Source organism: Chrysemys picta, chromosome 2 (assembly GCF_011386835.1).
Source record: "Chrysemys picta bellii isolate R12L10 chromosome 2, ASM1138683v2, whole genome shotgun sequence".
Lineage (NCBI taxonomy): Eukaryota > Metazoa > Chordata > Testudines > Emydidae > Chrysemys > Chrysemys picta.
In genome coordinates this window covers 164,307,199-164,328,882 of record NC_088792.1, presented here as the reverse complement: position 1 = coordinate 164,328,882, position 21,684 = coordinate 164,307,199, and positions in this window count along the sequence as shown.

Below are 21,684 nucleotides of genomic sequence, written 5' to 3'. Positions count from 1 at the left end.
GCAAACAGGTCACAGGATTAACTCAAACCCAAACTTCTCCATCATGCATGGTCTTTGGATCTGGTGTTGAGGTTCAAGTCCCATCTCTGATTTATTTTTAGGAGCACCCCTTAGTGGGATGATGGCAGTATAATGCTTTGTGCAGCTTGGACACTCTTGTATCTATGCCAAAACTCACAGAACTGAACAGAACACCAGCCCAGCTGGTCTCAAAGAGAAATAGTTTGGATGTCTGTCTAAAAGATATGCTCTAGGTCCACCAGAAGTCACTCGATAGTGCTTGATAGTGTTCACTTGTATTACAGGTAAGAATAACTCCTTGCTCTGCTGGAATCACTGGAAGACATTTTATGGGCTGCATTATGCAGGAGGTTGGACTAGACAATCTAATGATCCCTTCTGGCCTTAAACTATGAATCAAGTTTGTTTGGAATAATCATTAATACGTCCAAAAGGAGAGGCATCATAGCTTACGCTGTAAAGAACTTCACAACAGTACCAGTCCAGGCACCAGGAGATCAGAAGGATAGAGATGCACAAGTCTGTTTAGATCACCATCAACAAATGACAGAAATGTGGGGCAGCTTTGCTTCCTGGTCAGCAGACAAGGCTGCAGACCTGGGCGTGGGTGGGGAGGGGCTCCCAAGAGCTTTTCAGAAACTCTCCTGGAGAAGTTTGCGGCCCTTAGCTCCGTGAAGGGGAACCTCTTTGGCTCCTTGACAGCCCTTATCTGAAAACTGTCTCGACTTCAGATCAGAACTGGACTGACCAAGTATTAATGGAAATGACGGTCCTCTGCTCATTTGGAGTTATAGTTATGGGAGTGGGGGGAGGAAATGATAATATATTTATCTGCTTAAGACCAAGGAAAGAAGCTCACCCTAAGTCACTTCACTGGCCAGGAATTCACCCAGGATTCTAGACTGAAATTTGCTGGAGGAATCACTTTTGTTTCATATTTGGTTGAAGTTGAATGTTGCACAGTTTGGAGAACATGTTTTTTTTTCCCTCCGGAAACTTTGTTCTGTTGCAAGCAGATGGATGAATGGACAATCCTGAAATGATTAACCCTGGGTGGGTACAGATAGCCTGCAAACCTTGTAGGGCAGCTGGAGCCTACTGGCTGATTCACTCCTGCTCATATGTGGCTTGGGCCCACTGGTCTGAGTGTCTAGCTGGGATGCATCCTGCAAAGAAGAAGAGGAGTACAGAGATCCAGTTAATGTTCACACTTTTCATGAACCAGCAAGCACATCATCATCTGAGATCAGGGCTCCATTGCGCTGTGTGATTTGCATGGTACGAGATGGCCCAGTCTCCAAAGATCTTTAAATCCGAATAGACAAGGTAGACAAAACATGAGAGAAAGGAATTATTCTTTTAATAGTTAATACAATATAAGTATTGCCTTCAACAATGTTACTGTCCACATTAATTTGGAACTGTTTGGCAAATCTCTAGTTACCATGGCAACAAAACTACACATTTGAATGTCTTAAAAATCAGACGGTAAATAACATCACATAAAATTTCAGAAGTTGCATGTCAATAATTTTGGGTGCATGTGTGTGAGAGAGAGAGCAATGTCCACAGACAGCTCAGCCTGTGTAGCTCCCATATCTGAACAGGCTTAGATTAAAGAAGTGTGGAGTACTTTGTGCAGTTCTGAGTGGATTTAAGACCAGGTTTCTTAACAAATTGTTGGTGCACTTGTTTGGCACATCTGCAAATGTAAATGACCAAGCCTAAGTGCCAGAAAATGCAAAAGTGACTCAGCCTATCTTTTCATTAAGGAAATTCTCTTTTTCTGTTAGTTCTTGACATCATTTTGTTAAAACATTTTATTTTTCCCCCAACATCTTTTTCATTCTTGCTGAGAAAAGGAATATGAAATTTTACAGTGCAGTAATAAACCATTATTATTTATTAAATAAGAAGGCCCTGTAAAAATAGAAGGCGAATTCAATCCAGATGCTATCTATTTCAAGGGCATTTGAATTCCAGATGTTGGTAGTAAAATGTGGTGTCTAATTCATGTTGTTGGACAGAAAATGCTCCTGGCTGGGTAACCTGCCCTTACTTATTGAGATTGTGTATTGTTTCCTGGGCCCGCCCAACTCAGGCATGTTAGAAAAAGAGACAGTATCTAACTGTGGGATTAGACTTTATTCCTTTGCCGAACATACTTTTCTGCTTTTTTATGGCTCAGGGTGAGATTGTAAGCACATCCAATCGACTTAGTACTTGCTTTATGAAGGTCATAAACCAACAGCTCATAGAACCCCGCAGCCATGTTTGTACAAATGATCTGAGAGGATCAGAGCCATGTTGGACACAGACAGTTATGCACAAATCACTAGCAAGTGTTAGGATAAAAAAAAGATCAGTGTTACCTCATTCACCTGCATTACTCGTTATTTGTGTCTCTTGAGAGATTGCAAACGTGCCCTTTTCACACTGAGGCAGTGGGTTCCACTTCAAGTTTCATATTATCACTTACCCATGTTCTGAAGGGATCCTGGGCTGGGAAGAGGAGCTGGATTGGTAGTCCTGGAGAGCAGTGTATTCTGCTTAGCCCTAGGCCAGGTATAGCATCAACAGTGGTAGTGCAGCATTGCCTCCCCAAGCCTCCCATCAGTGTGCAGCATCACTCCTGTGAAGGGACAATAATTTGACCCGCATGCTCCCTTAATACGAATACCCTGTCTGCTCTGAGAATGTCTGTAGGGCACTATCCAGCCCGAATGTTTGCCCTGTGCCATAACCACAGTCTGTTCTGAGCGGGAATTTCCCTAGAGAGCCACTTCTGCCTTTCATGGCTGCCCAGCCTCCTAGGGCAGGAGTCTCAGACTCTGCCCAGCCTCTTACGGAGATTGGACCCCATGGAAATATGTGGCTGTGCCCAGCCAGCTAGGACCCCTGGCTGTGTGGCCCAAAGACCTGTGCCTGCCTGGGCTCTGTTACGGGCTGAGCAGACAAAAGAGTGATTGTGGTGAGCAGAGTGGCTGTACCAAGGGGAACCATGTAGCAAATGACATACAGCATAATAGATAAACATCTCAAACACACCACCTCATCTACTAAGAATGCTGAAAGCAGATAGTGCTGCACAGTTTGGATGCAATGAATGGGTACTGTAGGCAGCCATGTGGTGAGAATGGGTACTTGGTTACCACCATTGTGGGGGCATTAGAAATAGCTGGATAGATACATCCAGAGTCATTTTAGTAACAAGGGGAAATTGAATTGGTCCCTGAAGGTACTATAAGGAGTCAAATGGCCAGTATAGTGGTTTGCTGGGGAAGCCCTTAAAGGCACACCAGATCCATAGAGATTTTACTTCCATGAGGACTTTACCAGAGGAAAAGCCTTGGCCTTGAACCCTCAGAGCATTGAAGAATGGACCCTGGATGTTGCAGTGTAAGGAGTCAGCAAGTCTGTCCAATTGATCACACTCTGTTAGTGCCTCCCTCCCAGGACGCAGTACCCAACCGGGCACTGATGCGCAGGCATCCGTCTCACCACTGATGACACTGGTGATACAGGTTTCAGAGTAGCAGCCGTGTTAGTCTGAATCCGCAAAAAGAACAGGAGTACTTGTGGCACCTTAGAGACTAACACATTTATTTGGGCATAAGCTTTCATGGGCTACAGCCCACTTCTTTGGATGCATAGAATGGAACACACAGAAAGAAGATATTTATACATACAGAGAACATGAAAAGGTGGAAGTAGCCATACCAACTGTAAGAGGCCAATCAATTGAGATGAGCTATCAGCAGCAGGAGAAAAAAAACAGAAGGCCTGGAAACTCCACCTAAACCTTCCTCCACTTGGTTCCATTATATAGAACCATAGAATATTAGGGTTGGAAGAGACCTCAGGAGGTCATCTAGTCCAATCCCCTGCTCAAAGCAGGACCAACCCCAACTAAATCTTCTAGATGATGCTTGCATTTAACTGTCCCACTGTTCCCACGCTGGGCAAAGTCTATGGAGGCTCCATTGGTAATGATGGTAGGAGAATCTTTCTCCACTGCTGTCTGCCTCTTGTGATGCCCCATCAAGAGGAGGCGAAGGCAAAGAAACAGATGAAGAGAAACAGCTGTTTATGCCTCTGAAGTGCCTGATATGTAACAACTTAGGCTAATGGGTCTGCTCCTATTAACATAAATGTTTTCCCACGGACTGCAAAGGGAGCAGCACTGGACTGTCAAAGAGAAATCACACAAAGGACAGAAAACCAGTTTTATAAAAAGATAGAGGGTCTTAAATTTGAGCAGGCTCCCGCTGGGGGATTGCCCTGAGAAGCGGAGCTTCCTTTTGTTGCTTTCGTCTGCTGTTTCTGTCAATATCTGCTCAAGGTTGAGGAGCTATTTCAATGAGGATAGGTTTGGCAAGGCTGCTGCTTATTTTCATTGTAACTGTAGAGTAGATAGATTGATAGCTGCACCCTTCCATTGATTTCAGTGGCACTCCATGCATCTCCACCAGCAGAGGGTTTGTTCCTGTATATCTGAGAACTTCCACTATTAAATGTGTTCTGTGAAAACTTTCTAGTCCCCCTTTGCCTCCTCCTGCTTGAGTGCCTCGGAGACCCTGTTCTAAGGCGTGGTCCACAGTCTGTTTGTCACATTTACAGTTTGGTGAAGATATTGCTTTTGTGTGGGTAGTTTCTGGTCAGTTTACTCCAGCTGTGGGGCATTGCCAGCACCCTGAGAGGGAGATGGCGGATTCTAACAGTGTCACTAAACACTCTGACTTTGGAGAACTTCTCCTTTTTGATAATGGATTGAGCAGTAACACAGAAGTACACCAGGAGCTGGTAAATAAAATAAAAATCAGACATTTGTGCTGGACATACCAGAGGATCTTGGCACCTACGTGCTCGGGTGTTGGGTGCCTTAGAGCTGCACAGTTAGAAAGGTGTGGATTAGCCTGCTACAGGGAATTTTCCTGGGAGGTCCCAGGACTTGAATACCCCCCCGACTAAGTCTCTCAAAGCAGAGGAAGATTGAGCACAGACCCATTGATGTGTGGATCCAAGTTCGGGCTGGCTGCAACATAGGCCAAGATAAAGTCATTCCCTTCCTGCTAGCCAGCCAGTCCTCTGAGGCGCATGGGGTACCACACAAAGGAGGCGGGATTTTAGGGCAAAGTTCTAACTGCAACAGACCTTTCTGTACAGTAATTATAAAATGCTAATGCACAATGACCAGCTCTCCAGGGAGTCCTTCTTCAAAGCCCTCATGTGGCTGTGGCAGGGGACTCTTGGAGAAGTTACAGCTTCAGATCAGAATCACCAGCCTAAAGATCACACAGAGTGGCTTTTAAGTGGAAATCACTGTTTTTTCACAATTAGATGGAGCGGGAATAATCAAGCGGGGCCAGAGCAATCATTATTGTTTATCTAATTGCCAAACAGAGTTTGGTATGACAGCTAGTTGTTGCATTGTTCCACTAATTTTCCACCTCTCTTCGCTATAAAGCTGGTTATGTCTGCACAGCACATCACAACGAAAAACAAAACAAACATTTTTTAATGAGAGCTTTGATAGCACCCAAAAGTGAGCTAAGTGTTTTACAGGCAAATAAATCACCTGAGCTGCTTATAATCTAGCCCGTTTACAGGTATCCAACATGGCACGCATGCATGTGTGTGCATACACATGCATGTGGAAAGGAGGAAGCACAAGACAATTTTTTAAAAGGCCTTTTCCTCTTCATGTTTAACCCTGGCTTATTAGTCCGTTGTGTTCTTGGAGCCGAGACTGCTCTTATTTACTTGGGAGACTAGGCAGCCCTGCAACACAGTGAGGAGTGAAGGCACCTTCTCTCATCCCTGTGCTGAATGGCGCTTGAGTGGGATGGAGAACCAGCCTCTGGGTTTCTGATGCCGACATGAATCGTAGGTCCTGAAGTAGCAGCATTTCTTTTGCATGTTGCATATGCATTACTGCGGGGCTGGCTATTCCTAGCAAGCTGTGTCCTGCTGCATCACCTAATTCATGGGGTTATTTGGTGCCCAGTCTCAAGGACAGCAACCTTGGAGTGCTAGAAGTAGGGCATTAGGGTCCCAAGGCTTCAAAAGGCACATGAGTTATTAAAACCAAACCAAACAGAAAAGAGAGTTCCTGCCTGAGAGAGAGTCCGTGTTATTGCTATTGCAATACACATTTATCAGGGGCGAACTGTTGTGGTATCTGGGTGGGAGCAGGTGAGGACAGCATGGCAACACTGTACTGTAGGGGTAGCCGACTGGGATACGCTAATCAGCGGTTTGTTGGCATTCCCGTCAGACACCCAAGGATTTCTAGCAGGGCAGTTACATTCACATCACATTGAAACTCGATGCAAAATTGTCCTTCTGCCACAAGGGGACCTTTTGTGGCTGAGATGAATGTAGTGTTCATGAAAAAGCTGGAGACCAAATTGCTCTGCTCAGCCAGACCAGGTACAGCATGGGCTGCAGCGGGGCAAGCTTCCCACAGGTCCTGCCCACCAAGGTGACTCAGTCCTGACCCAGAGGGACCAGGGCAGGGGGGAAGTTTAGTCTCCACAGCCCGGTCAGTCCTGGGTCACTCTGCTGCCCTGGGTAACAGAAAGTTCTCTGGGTTCCAAATAACCCCTCATTGTCCACGTGCAGCGGGACCACCATTTGCCACATTGCCGCGGAACCTGCAGAAGGAGCACAAGTCACCTAGCAAACTCCATCCCCTGAGTGGACCCGCCACTGCTGACCTCATCAATGAGACTGGTGCACAAACACAGGAATAACAAAGGGCCTGGGACCAAGTCAGCCTGTTGGTTTCAGCACCACTGAAAGCAGCAGAACAGCAGGGCTTCCCACAGGGAAACAGCGCCAACTGGCCGGGGGAGTCTGCTCCTTCCCAGCTGCTGCCTGGGTACTGCAAAGAATGGAGACGAGCAAGAAGAGGCTAAATACCAATCTTGATAAAAGCAGACAGAGAAGTCCCTGTGGTGCTGCCTCTCCTGCCATCTCACGCTAGGCCTTTCACTTTGGGTTTCATGTTTGTGAGTCTGAGAATAACCATCCCAGAGATTCCGCTGGGCCCCAGGAATTGCCGTTCCTACTCACACCCATGATATCCACAGCCCAGGCTCCTGTCTCCAGCAGAGGCCAGCACCAGCTGGTTCAGAGCATGATGCAGAACCCCCTGAGGGGGACAATTATGGATTCCAGTCTCTTTAAATGAAAGAAAAATACAGACACATTGCCCTGGTAAATCAGTGTTGAGGTATTTTATTTCCTTTGTCTAGTGTCACAGGCTCAGCTTTTAATGTTTAATTGGGGACTGGGAAAAGCCCGAGTGCTGTTGTACCTGGTTAAAAATACATGGCGGGGCAGCCTGCAGGCATCAGTGTATCATTTATTGATTTGGCATCGATGAGGCCACAGGAGACCCTTTCCCATGGTCTCTGTGTCTACAAGGGGAGAAGATTTTGGATAATAGAGGACTCTTTAATGTAGCAGAAAATGGCAGAATAAGATCCGGTGGCTGGAAGCTGAAGCTAGACAAATTCCAACTAGAAATAATCTGCAACTTTTGTACCATGAGGGTTATTATTTATTTGTATTATTGTAGTGCCTAGGAGCTGTAGTGATGGACCAGGATCCCAGGGTGCTAGGTGCTGTACAGACATAGAGCAAAAGGATGGCCCCTGCTCCAGACAGCTTACACTCAAAGTATGAGACAATAGATGACTACAGGCTGCCCAGCGGGAGTACAAGGAAACAATGAGACAATATTGGTCAGCATGACTGGCAGTGGTCTCATTGGAGCAGCTTGCCTGGGGATGTGGTGAGTCTCCATCACTTGAAGTCCTTGCATCAAGACTGGATATCTGGCTGAAATCCCTGCTTTCGCGCTGCCAGAAGTTGTGAGCTTGATACAGGCATTCTGGTGGAATCCTGTGGTCTGTGTTATGCAGGACCTCAGACTAGATGATCATATATAATGGTGTTTTCCGGCCTTAAATCTGTGGCTCAGCCACTGCCACCCATAAACTGAAGCATAATGCAGCAGTGAAGGGGTTAATGTGAGACGTATTGATTTACTTAGCTATATACAGAATATAGTAAAAGATCTTCCACCCAATGCCCTAGGCACTGCAGGCAACGTCTGAAACAATATAAAATACACAGACCTGTCACTTCCCTTGGATCAATGTTGACACACAGCAACAACAGCAATATAACCGGAATTCATTGGCCTCCCGTCCCACACAACCTCCCTGGCATCCCACCTCTAGCCCTATTTCCTCGTGATGAGCCTTGGAGAGAAGATGGACCTTGCAGCATGTCTGCATGGCTGACAAAGCTGGTTTGTTGCAGATCTGGGGGGAGAGAGTTCCAAAGGCCCGAGACCATGATAGAGAACACCCTGCCAGCTACCCCCACCTTTATATCCAAGGGGCTACAACTCAGAAGGAGACGCTTCTCTTCCACAGGCAGGTCCCAGATCATTTAGGTCTGTGTAGGTCAAAACCAGCATCTGACTGTTAGCAAATGTTCATCTTCCAAGGCCGCCCGATGACCCCTGGTTGGCTGCCTGTTTATCGATTCGTTCTGGTGGGAGGTGGGGGCACGTGGGAGAGCTGCTGGCGTGTTTATCCTTTCAGTGCACTAGCACTGTGGTGTGGAAGTTATTTCCCAAGGCAGCCCTGTTCAGAACCTGTGTGCACCCTCCGGCCCCTCTCCCACATACCCTCTCTTTGGGCTAAGCAGTTGGTAAATGTGATAATGACAGTTCTAATTTGCTTAGCTAAAGATAAAACAAAAAAGCAGGCTAAGCAGTGGGGTTACCCTGGGAACCTGAATATCAGCTGTGCCTGCTATTGCTTCCTCCTCCAACCCCCTGCAGGAACAGCCTGAACTAATTAGCCTTCTAGCACTCCATAATGAAGGCTAATAAACACCTAATGGGTTTGCTTGAACAAACAAGCCCCTTACAGACCATAGAAAACCTAGAGTCACATGGAGAGGCTGGGGGGGGTTGGCGGGAGGCTGAGGTTGAGGGCTTGTGTTACCATTGCCTCTTACCAACTATTGCATATTGTGCACCTGAGGCCGAGGGACTGCCTTGCCCTGCTGTCCACAGTTAGCTCAGTCGCCAGAGCAAACGATTGTGGATCCTGCCCGGGATGAAATATCACGGTGAGAAAAGAAAAGAATTCTCGCTGTGCAGGTGACAAGCCTCAACAATGGCTACTTGGTCTGCAAAACACTGGCTCATTTTATTGTTAGCTCGTCTTCCTGACCCTAACCTCTGTCACTAGCCTCTATTGTCAAGGGACTACTTGTTGTGAAGAGTGCCATCCAATAGGCTGTGGGCCTTGGCAGGGTCCCCAGGGCACTAGAGTAATACCATAATAAATTCAAATAATAATTGCTGTTAGTAATGACATTAATGTCTCAGCTTGTGTTACCCAAGAGATCCATCTTAGCCCGGCACATACATACCTGACTATCCAGATCCCGGAGGAAATGTGCTCAGAAAATAATCTGTTTAAAATACTGTACCAGATGGACTGCATTTTCCTAACCTTTAACTGGTTCCAATGTGCAAACAGTTAAGATCGTAATGTTAACATTTTCTCAGATGTTTTATGTGCATATAAAATATTCTCAAAGAATGTGCTTTTGAATGCAAAGTTTAATCCAATTACAATTTTACTAGAGTTTATAAAAACATAAAAAGTATGTTTTCAGGGTGTCTAAGATCCTGTTGGCTTTTGTAGTAAACTCTGAGGCTCTCGCAGTGGAGTATAATTGCCACTACATAGATGACTCTGTCGAGTTATAATTATGTAAATATGCCAGCATTTCAGTCCAATATCCTGTCAGCTCTCAGGATGAATGAGATAATGAACAGAATTAAAAACAAATATGTTCCTTCTTTTTACCGAACTGGAAGCATTTTCTTTTTTTTTGTTTTGTTTTCTTTCAGAGGCTAATGGCAAGACTTCTATTGACTCCAATGGGCTCTGGATAAGACACTAAAAGCACAAGTTAAAAAATAAAACACCAGCCCTAACTTGACCAGTATGAGTTAATCATGCTGCCTAGTTTATCCCCAGGCAGGTCCAAGCCTAGAACTCTCAGTCAGAGGTGGAGACAGCAGCATTTTGAAATGCAGACCTCACAGAGATAACATGTTAGAATATGTTTTTCCATGGCTCAGTCCAAACCCTGAGTAAGTCCGAAAAGGAGGCAAGTGGCCCTTAGTGGATGTTCCTTTTGATACACTTGCTATTACATTGTTGGAATATAAAAGACAACAAACATGTTAACTGCTGGGAATCTTCCTGGTTTGCTGTGTTCTTTTACGCAGGCTTTGTTTCACTGCATGGAAAAGTAAACCCCATAATAGGTCTCTTTCTGAAGACCTACTTATTGCATTATAGCATTTTATGAGTCAATGCATAAGTAGTTCATAATTTTAACAGGCTTATTCCTATGCAGAGATGGTGAATAAGAATAAGCCTGTTAAAATTATATAGCATGTGTGCGTGGAATCGTAATGAAGGGCAATAAATTACCCTGTTAAAGATACTGAGCTGCGATTCCATTCTGTGCACCAAGCCAGCCAGCATCCCTCTAGGATGCAGCCCACTGCTCGGTAACAGACACGACCTCACAGGAGCCTGACAGCCCTGCATGATTGCTCAACGTTCTGAGCAAAAAACACTGCATTTCCTTACGGCTGTAATTTTAAAAAGACAGAAGGAGAGTCAGAGTCCCTGCTGCAGATCCATGTGGAAGCAGAAAGGAATGGGCATTCCTGTCTAGTGCAGGGAAACACACAGCAGATAGATTTTTTTAAACTGGTAAATATTTTGTTAAATTATACACTGTTGTATTGAGGGGAATAATTTACATAGGGACCCATTAGTTTGTTGTAATGACTTTTTTTTATGGCTGCTCATGTACGTCTAAGGAAATACACGATGGAATAATACAAACGATTGTTTCAATATTAGGAATGAATGAAGAGGGAACAGACTCTGCCTTAGTGTCTGCCATGCAAATAGCGCAGCATCCCTGTAGATTCCACTGCTCTGCTTGCTCATGATACTGCCATGGACAGGCACAGCAATTTGCCATGTGCCAGGTACAACTCCACCCGGGAGGGCCCTGAAGCCAAAGGAAGAACCAGGATAAGAAGTTGTTTTGAAGAAGTTTTTCACAGCTGTGTGAGCGCCAGGTGGGGTTCAGAGTATGGCTGGGAAGGGTTAGCCCACACGTGGCTGTTTAGCCGAGCGGCTCTCCCTGCAGGGATATGAGAGCAAGGAGAGATCTTCCCCTCTCTCTGGTGAGCTCCTCCATCCCCTCCCCCTTTCTTGTAGTGAATTTCTGCAGGATTCTGCCTCCCCAGCCCTCTGTAACTGCCCCCTGGACCTGGACTGAGGAGGTAATTTGAACCTGCCCCAGTGGGTATCCCGCTCAGTGTTTACAGAGAAAAGACAAGCGCAAGGAACAGGATTGTGTTTGTTATTTGTAAGTCAAACCAGCTGGGATCTAAAGGCTGCAGATCCTGTCTTTGAGAAATACCAAATGTCACTGCTGCTTGCAGCCACTTTTTTTTTTCCACAGAGGGTTGTTTTTTCTTTGCTTTAACCCCCAGGTGTCAATTTCCTGGGCAAAGCCTAATCGGCTTCAGAGGCACTCCAAAGAGAGCATTGTCTGGGGAAACACTAGATGGGGCCTACCTGTCAATGGAGAGACACCAGTATCCGCATGGGAAAGAGAGGCTTGGGGGAAGACGACAACGAGGGCAAACTTTCCAAAGATGCTTTGAAATCAAGCTGTGAAGCTTAAAACTGCCCCAAAAGCACCATGCTGGAGCGTCAGACTGCCTCCATTACCGAACCTGTCCCCAAAGGCAACGATCCTTCGGCAGGGCATTGTTCAGCCAGTGGCATGAACCAGCCTCTCCCAGAGCTGCCACAGTGAATGGTGGTGGGTTTGCATCACAGGGTTTGTGGGGCTGTTTTAATTGACTTTGATCCTTGCAGCGATTTGGGTTCAGCCTGGGTTTGCTCATAACTGGGTCCTTGGTCACCTAAGATGGGAAGGGCCCTCGCAGTAAATCAGGTCTGAGTATGAATGTGTAACAAACTTGGCATCAGGAAAGTTTCCCCCTGAATCTGGGTTGTGTTGTGAGCATTTCATGAAGCTCTGCTCTCACCACTTTATTCTGTATGTCATGCACTTGCCCCTTTGAATCCTGACCCAGGAACTACAAGAGGCCTCAAAGAGCCCAAGACGGACCCTACTCCTACTTTCAATATTAATGTCTTCTGAATTCTACCCCAGGGTTGGCTTGGCATCATTTACATGAACAGACAGAAGTGTAGGTGTCCACATAGCATGTGTTTATTTGATCCCTTTCCCTGCGCGGAGTTCTTCATGGCTTTTTGAAATTCCTTGGGGGAGCTTCAGTAAACTGGTCAGTTTCCCTCAATATCCTCAGGCAATGGCGTAACCCACGTTCAGTGGAATTCTGTGTCCCACACAGTGTCTGAGCCATAGAGGATAAGGTTCCCTTAGAGGGGCTAGTTGAGGGACCTGATCCTTTAGCTCAAGCTGCATAGTCTTTGCTGTTAGCTCTAGAGGCACTGGGGTTCAGTCCTTGGGAATGCTCAAGATTGGTCATTTTGCTGTTTCCCAGGAGCTGCTGATCTGCACAGATTCAAGGTCCCTGGATGTAGGATTCAGGACAGTGAGGAGCCGGGGTGGGCACAGCCAGCATTATATCTTCCTTGCCTAATATCTAATATTCCCAAATGCTCCTACAGTCTCTCGCATCCACATTGTATTTACACCAAAGGCTGTTCCTTTAAGTTGTGGAGATGGGGTGGCCTCACAGCAGGAGAGTTCCACACATTTTGGCTTTGGGTCCTGCTAAGACTTGAAGCCATAAGCCAAGCTGCTGGAGCTCTACCACGTTCTGGATGTCAGCATAGCTGAGAGTTTCCTAGTTCAACACAGCCAACTGCAGATACACTGGTCTAATGGAGGAGATGGAGGAACTTTAGAACAAAGACACGTTCATGTCCCCTAACACAGCACAGATCCAAGAGGACAAATCAACTTTACAGGCATAGTTTAGATTGTGAGATATGCTTGCAAAGCCAATTTGTTTCATTTTATAAGCTTGAAAGAGTCAAGTCAAGGTTCCCTGTATGGTTTGAATTACATTTGGATAGTGGTGCTCAGGAAAGCTAGATATGTAGACATAGTCTCTCAGTCAGTTTGTAGCGGAGCAGGGGCCATCTAGTACTTCTTCAATGGTTTAAAACCAAATAATCAATTTCTAGGGGGGCGGGAAGGGGAAACAAAAACAAAACTAGAGGTTTCTAAAGAGTTTGGAAAATGGTGAACACCTGAAAATGGAGGTATCCATCAGGCCTCAACTTTTCTGGAATCTGCTTCCACAGAGACATCAGCAGAGAAAGTAGGGATCTCAGCTTGTTACTTTTACTGGGAGGAAGCTCTAAATAGCACCAAAAAAGAAACGTTTTTAAATTTAAGGCATTTTGTATTAGTCTATGTTATCGGCAAGACTACTACAGCTGCTACACTAATACTTGTGTTTTGCTTGTCCAGTAGTGTGCAAAATATCATAAATATCACCAGTCGCATACATATGAGTGCAAGAGAGCCAAACTTTCACTGGCAGCGTCTCAGCTGGTGTGCGTTCAGTGACGTTCACCAGCTGAGGATCTGGCCCCAAGTCACTGTGGAAAGAACAGTGACTTTATTAGACAGCTTCCAAGGAGCAATGTTTTGGCTGCTTCTGTCTGCCAGGGACAGTTCTTCCTCGGAGAATGAGGCTTTGTACGCTGGCTCAGCTCCCAAAAATAGGGAGCGACACCACCACACACAACAAGCTTGCCCCTTACATTGCTCTAGTGTATGTGGAAACTCTTCCTCACAGGATGCCATACATTGATTCAATAGCTGCTTATGGTTTTGATCTGCTGCTGCTAGTATGGAGCAGACAGTGTTGCTCTTTAGACAGCTGCCCCCTGCCATTTGTTTGCTTACGCAGTGTTTTGATCTTTGGAGAGCATATTCCTTTTATTCCTGTGCACTGTAATATCTGTTACATTGGTCATGTCAGTCACTTCTGCCTCCAGCAGATACACTGCAGCCATGTGGAAAATTAACTAGTATTACATAACAGCAATAATGGTAATCATAATAATACCACTCAGCGCTTACAGAGGGTTTCCCATCGTCGGAGCTCTTCTCAACCATCAGCTAACCCTCCCCACATCTCTGGGAGGTAGGGTGAGAAGTGTAATTTGCAGTTCACACTGCAGCCTGAAATGCAGCTAACAGAGTTTAACAGCCCTCTTAAGAAGGACTCTCTCCTTGGGACCTGGAGCCTTGTCTCCACTGGGAATTTGCTGGGATTCCAGCAAGCAGCAGCCAGCCACTGATGTACCTGCACTCATTCAAACCCCCAGGCTAGATAAGGTAAGCTGCAATTTACACCAGCTTCAAGCAAGAGTAAGGTGCATTGGTGCAAATAGCGGCGACTTGCCTTAGCTAGCCTGGGGAGTTGCACTGCTGCAGATACAGCAGTGGCTGGCTGCTCTTGGAGCGCACTGTAGTGAAATGACAGGATAAGCCTTCCAGCTCAGAATAAAGCACTGGGCTACATTTCTATGGTCTAGGTAGCTGTCTCTGCTCCCCCTCTGCCTGGTAATCCAGCCAGGTAGGCTGTAAAGAGTTACACAGACTGGAGACATAACGGAGAGGGAAGTTTCAGGGAGCTGGTCCCTTGCTCAGCGCAGCAGCAACTGATGCCAGGTGCACCCTGGGCGCAGGAAAAGAGGAAACTGTGGGTCATGCCTGCTGTGACATGAATATTGTCTGGGCTGTGGGAGCCAAGCCATGCACTTGGCTGTGCTGGTGATGTTGGTGAGGCAGCAATCTGTATTTCTCTCTAACAAAGAATGTCTTCTCTGACTGTAGATCATGCCTGGGAAGCTGTTTAGAGATGAAGGGCTAGGTGCTATTACTGTCACCCTGTGAGCTCTTGGCTTGCTAGCTGCTGACCATAGTGAACCTTTCTGAAACCACCACGGCATTACCTCGACTGAAATAAGTGGAAAAGTCAGTGACTTTCTATGGGAGAGTGAAGCAGGTCTTCAGGAACTGCCAGGACATGCCAATATCTGCCTCCTCAGCCTCATCAGAGCAGAGACCATTAATAGCCTATGGCTCATCTATCATTCCACAATAGCATTTTCCTTTGGCACTGAGAAATTAGGGAGACCTACCATGTACCAGCTGAGTCAGTGACTCCTGTCTCTCACTCCTCTCTGCCCAGGAGCACACAAGCATGGAGGAGGCTGTTCTGCCATTGGGGCATGACCATCCTTGCCCAGAAGCCAGCCATCTACTTCAACAGGCGTGGGAGCTTTCCTCCTCTTTGTTCCCTTGAAGGAACCAGCTTGCAGGGCTGGATCTCTGTCACCAGCCAGCCAGTCCCCGCCCCGTTACATCTCGCTGTGTCAGTCACTGGATTGGCAGCATGGTGGGGTTCACGAGCGAAGCTCTTGTGCGCTCGCTTGCTCCCCAGCCGCACTGTTTTGTAATGATCACTGATGGGGAAGTGAGGTGCTCTGCCTTGTGTGAAGGGCACCATGGTGGAAGAGCAGATTGTATGTAATAGGGCCAGCTCCCAGCTATGCCCTGGGAAGCATTCCCTGCAGTAATCCTGCTTTCTGGCACCTTCTGTGAATGTGGGAGGTCAGCAGGTCAAGCTGATTTCTGTTCCTGGAGCTGAAACAGAAGCTGGGTTTTATTTTCCTCGCCTGTTGATTCCCTCCGGAGGGGATGTCAGGGCCTCGGTGGAGTGTTATTTTTCTAACCTTCTGTCCCCCCAGAAGGATGAGTCTGAGGTTTTGATGTCATGGTTTGAATCAAGCTGCCAGATCCCCCCCTCGTGAAGCCGTTTCCCCAAGCACTGAGTTACATGCTAACACCAAAGCAGTGACATCTTCCTTACATTTAGGCTTTCCCAGGGAGGCTTAGCTGGTAACGCACTCTGGTCTCCAACCCGGGGGCTGTGAACTCCAGGAAGGACCCACAGAGTGGCTTTGCCAGACAGACACCCCAGAAACCTTTCCGGTGGGAATCGCTGCTGCACCAGTAAACCAGTTTGTGGTAGCCAAGGGAGTGAGCTTGTTTGGGTCTCTAAAGCTGCACGTCTTGACCTCCTGTCCTCCAGACTCTGTTGCTGAAACGAAGTGGCAGGAACAACTTGGGCTCCCGAAGGAGTTTTTTCAACATTGTATTTTAATGTCAGTGGCCTCCCTGTTTGCCTGCAAACATGGGAATGTGATTATTGCATGCACTGCCCCCTCCACAGTGCAGAGACTGAGCCCTCTTTGGTCTCCTATTCCCTCTTTTGGCAGAAGGAAAGCTGATCCTGGAGTAATTCATGCACACTGCCTGGCCGATGCCCCCGAAGCCTCACTGCCCAGGCCCCTTGGCTTTCTGTATCAGGAGATTCGGGAGCCACAAACACAGCCCCTTCCAATCAGCTGAAGAAGAGGGGCCCCCTGAAAAGGGCAGACCTGTCTTTGCAGCCCAAAGATGAGCAGTAGCTGGCTGCTTTCTTCCTCTAATCATGCATTAATGGGAGTGTTGGAAAAAGGAAAGTGGCTGCCTGGTCTCGGACTTGCCACCTAGCTGTGTGAAATGTTTTCCACATGCTGTGCACGAGCAGCTACTCAGCACAAGTCCTTCTGGCCGGCCAGACTAGCCTGGACCCATTCAGCGGCGTTTCACCCACTTCTCTTCAGTGGTGCAGAGGCCAGCAGGGTCACCGTTTTCCCCAGGAGGTAACAGTGGAGGGTTATGTCAGCGAGAAGCAGGCAGTTCTGGGGACTGGTTTCTGGCCTGGGGCTGGGGATTTGGCTGCTTGCTCTGCTCAGCATGACCGATTTTACACAGCAGTCTCTAGGCTCTTCGCTACCAACTTTGAGGCCTTCTGGCCTTAGGAAGTTGTCACGGAGTGTGGGGAGTCAGGGCCCTGCACCCCTCTTCCTGGTATTTACCGTGACTCTCAGCCAGCCAGTAAAACAGAAGGTTTATTAGATGACAGGAACACAGTCCCAAGCAGAGCATGTAGGTACAACCAGAACCCCTCAATCAAGTCCTTCTGGGGGGTTTAGGGAGCTTAGAGCCCAGCTTGGGGTTCCCTACGTTGCACACCCAGCCCAAGATTGAAAACAAAACCTCCTCCAGCAGCTCTCTCCCTCCTCCCCCCAGCTCCTTCTCTCCTTTTTTTAGTTTTCCAGCCAGAAGGTGTTACTTCTCCCAACTCCCATCCTGGCTCAGGTTACAGCTTAGATAGGTTCCTTCAAGGGAAGTCCCCCATCCCCAATGTCACTCCCCTGCAACATTCCCAGGTCACATCCGCCCCGCTCCCTGCTCCGTCACAGAAGTAACATAGATTTTGTCATCTCTCTTGGCCCATGCTAAGATAGCCTGATTCAATACAGGTGACTCTCTATGGGAAGCCATTTATACCCCCTTGCCCGTCTGGTGGGTGTGTTGAGTTAACAGGCGCTTGCATTAACAGGGAGATTGCCCCTTGAGGTGGGCTGCATTTAGGGTCAGATCTTCAACTCCCAGAAGCTCCCTGTGTTCTCAGTTGGGGAGGGGAAGGGCATGAGTGGGATATTCTTCAAAGTTAGCTGTTGGGTGCTGGGCACTTTTGAAAACCTGGGGTACAGACCAAGCAGTTGCTGGTGGCTGTCCATGCAGGGAGAAGTCATTCTATGATCTGCGATGTCCCTACAAACTCATGCTCAAACTGCAAGCTCCAGCCCAGGGAAAGCATCGGGGAAGGGTTTCAGAGCCAGAGCTCAGCAGAGCAGACTCCAAAGCAAATGCCATTGGAGGTTACTGGACTTCAACCAAATAGCAGAGAGTTAGAAACTCCAGAGCTCTGCAGAGGGAAACTCCACTGCTTCTCCAGGATTTTTCAGAGGGACTCAGAAGGGCCAGTTCTGCATCCAGTTTGTCAATAAAAGACAGATGGATTGTGCATGTTGGACCCCCAACAGGAGGGGGGTACAATGTGCATGTGCCATGGCAGGTTGGTGAACACATACAAGGAGGGCGTGCGGTGCAGTATGTGGAGCAGAGCACTGACAGTCAGGATTCCTGGCTTCTCTTGCTCGCTCCGTGTAAATCACTTCACCTCTCTCAGGGCCTCCGTTTACTGATTCCTAGAGTTTAAGGCCAGAAGGGACGATTATGATCAACTAGTCTGGCCTTCTGCATAGCGCAGGCCCCAGAATTTCAGACCGTGGCGCCTGCATCCAGCCCAGAGATTCTTCCTGAGCGAGAGCCGATATTTCAGCCAGACAGCCAGTCCTGATTTCAAGGCGTCAGGGGATGGAGAAGCAGCACAGCCCTTGGTGAATCATCCCAATGGTCAGTTACTCTCATTGTTAAAAAACTGCAGTTTAGTTCTAGGGTGACTGTGTCTGGCTTAAGTTTCCAGCACCTGGGTCTTGCTGTGCTTTTTTCTGCTCGATGAAAAAACCTCTGTTATCAGAAAGCTTCTCTCCATGTGGATACTTGTAGACTGAGATCCAGTCACCCCTTCACTTGGATAAACGAAACAGATTGATCTCCTTTAGGCTCTCGCTATAAGGCAAACTTCCCAGACGGTGTATCAGTCTTGTCACTCTTTTCTGAATCGTCACCAGATTATCCACATTCCTTTTGAAATGGGAACACCAGAACTGGACACAGTGTTCTAGCAACACTATACACAGTGATAATGCCACCTCTACCTTGATACTCCCCTGCGCAGAGATCCCAGAATCACATCAGCTCTCTTAGCCACTGCACTGCCCCGGCCGGGAGCTCATGTTCAGCTGATTATCCACCATGACCCCTAAGTCTCTATGGTGTCACTGCTTTCCAGGATACAGCACCTCCCGCCCCCTGTAAGTGTGGGCCTGAAAGATGCTCTTCACGCACATTCGTACAAACCGGACCTGGCTTGTATGGCTGCACAAAGGGCAGACAGCGTTTGATCCCCGTTCCATTCCGAACTGGCAGAAATACTGGCGACTTCTCCAGCTCTGCTTATGTGTATAATTTCCTCAGCTGAGCCTGCCAAAGGCTCACACAGTGTCTGTACTGTGTAGTTTAGATTTCAACCAGCTCTCTGAGACCTTGCCTTCCTGTATGTGTGTAGAGCACCATGTACTCCCAGCTAGTAATGATGCTGAAGTGAGGTTTCTCATCCGTGGTGCATGGCCATTCGGAAGACTCAGACCCCACCTCTTCCCAAGGTGGCAAAGACTGGGAGAAATTCAAAAGACTGTGACTGTTCATCTTAGAAAACAGACGACTGAGAGGAGATATGATAGAGGGCTATAAAATCATGAATCATGAGGAGAAAGTGAATAGGGAAGTGTTATTTACTCCTTCACATAACATAAGAAACTGGGGTTACCCAATGAAATTAATAGGCAGCAGGTTTAATACTAACATAAGGAAACACTTCTTCACACAACGCACAGTCAGCCAGAGGAACACATTGCCAGGAGATGCTGTGAAGGTGAAAAGTATAACTAGGGTCCAAAAAGAATTTGATAAGTCCCGAAGGATAAGTCCATCGATGGCTATTGGCCAAGATGATCAGGGATGGAACCCCATGCTTTGCATGTCTCTTAACCTCTGACTGCCATGAGCTGGGATTGGACATCAGGGGATGGATCACTTTATAATTGCCGTGTTCTGTTCACTCCCTCTGAAGCATCTGGCACCGGCCACTGTCAGAAGACATGATACTGAGCTAGATGGACCATTGGTCTGACCCAGTATTGCCAGTCTTATGTTCTTAATGGTGTACCACAAGGCAGGACCCCACTCCCATGCACCCTCTGGCACCATTCATTGCAGTCCTTGTACCTGGCTGGAGGAAGCATTTGCTATAAAAGAGACATGGCTCTGGGTGCAGACAGGTAGCCCTCAATTAAAGAGGTGGATAGGTGAGAATCTGTGTTTGGCTGTCTTGCAGTTGGAGTGGGGAGCAGGGCTGGCTCCAGGCACCAGCCCTCCAATCATGTGGTTGGGGTGGCACCTGGAGGGGGGCGGCGCTCACCCAAGGAGAGCGGGGCCCCGGCCGGGCTCGCCGCCCTCCCCTGGCACTCCGGCCAGCTGGGGAGAGCGGGGCCGCGGCTGGGCTCGCCGCCCTCCCCCCGGCGCTCCGGCCAGCCGGGGAGAGCGGGGCCGCCCTCCCCCAGCGCTCCGGCCAGCCGGGAAGAGCGGGGCCACGGCCAGGCTCTCCACCCTTCTCCCGGCGCTCCGGCCGGCCGGAGAGAGCGGGGCCCCGGTCGGGCTCTCCGCCCTCCTCCCGGCGCGGCTCGCCGCCCTCCCCCCGGCGCTCTGTCCGGCCAGGGAGAGCGGGGCCGCGGGCGGGCTTGCCGCCCTCCCCTGCTGCGCTCCCTGCCTGGGGTGGCAAAAAAGCCAGAGCCGGCCCTGGTGGGGAGCATCTTCCTTCCCCTTAACCTACACGCCCCACCCTGGCCAAGCACTGGAACCTGCAGCCGCTGTGATGCTCCCAAGCCTATTAGCGTTGTGACACATTTTAAAGCTAGGATTCCACAGACCTTCCTTGCCCTGATGCTGCCAACCTAGAAGAGCAAAAAGAATATTTCACAAGAGGGATAAAACCTCTGCCTCCCTCTGCCCTGCTCAGCTGCCAGGAAAGATCCTCAGGAAGGAGAACAATCTTTGTTTAGCCATTAAACCCGAAAAAGGGGGAGAGAATCTTAGGAAATGCTTGAAATGATTAGCTGATCTTAACTCTAAGGAGCTAAATAAATGCAAAGCAATTCCCCCTCCCCCAGCCCCTCGTGCTGCTGTAGAATGTAATCTCATTTCTAAACACACAATTACAGAAAATAAAAAGAAAAGAAAAGAATAATTAATTTCTGCTTCCTCATGCAAATCCTTGGACCAATCATTTAGGGATCAGGAGCAATTCAGCTTCTTGTGCAAATTCCAAACTGAAGGCCTGAAAAAAGAAAGTGAATGGATTTACTTTTCTAAGAACCAGCATTAACAAAGGTTCCATTTTCCATGGTTATGTGTCTGGCTAGACAGCCCTTGCTGACAAGCTCTCAAAAAACATGTGTTGGCCTGTTGAAAAGGCCTCAGTGTTGACTGACAGACAATTGAAGTGACAAATTGTTTCATTGTACTTGGCAGGGAGAGCGCTGTATTAGATAATTATGGTGAGGAGGGAAACGATAGATCAGAGGTCAGAAGACATGTCTGACCCTATTTTCTGAACACTCTGAATGGAGCCCGGTCCCTGGGGACCAGAGTGTGACACTGTCTCATTTTTAAAAAACTTTCCGTTCAAATGATTAAGAGCTAAAGAATATAGAGAAGGGAAGAGCTCTGCTTGCTCCTCCCTCTGCCCCTGGCCTTTTAGAAAGCAGCTGGCAGAGTTTAGCTATGACAACAAATTTGCAAACTCCCTCTCTGTTAGCTGCATGTTGTAACCTAAGATGAGGGCAAGATTTCTGCCCAATGCCTCTGTTGCATCACACAAAGACGGACGGAAAGGCAACAGGGTGCTTCTGAAGCGAGCCCGGACAGCAG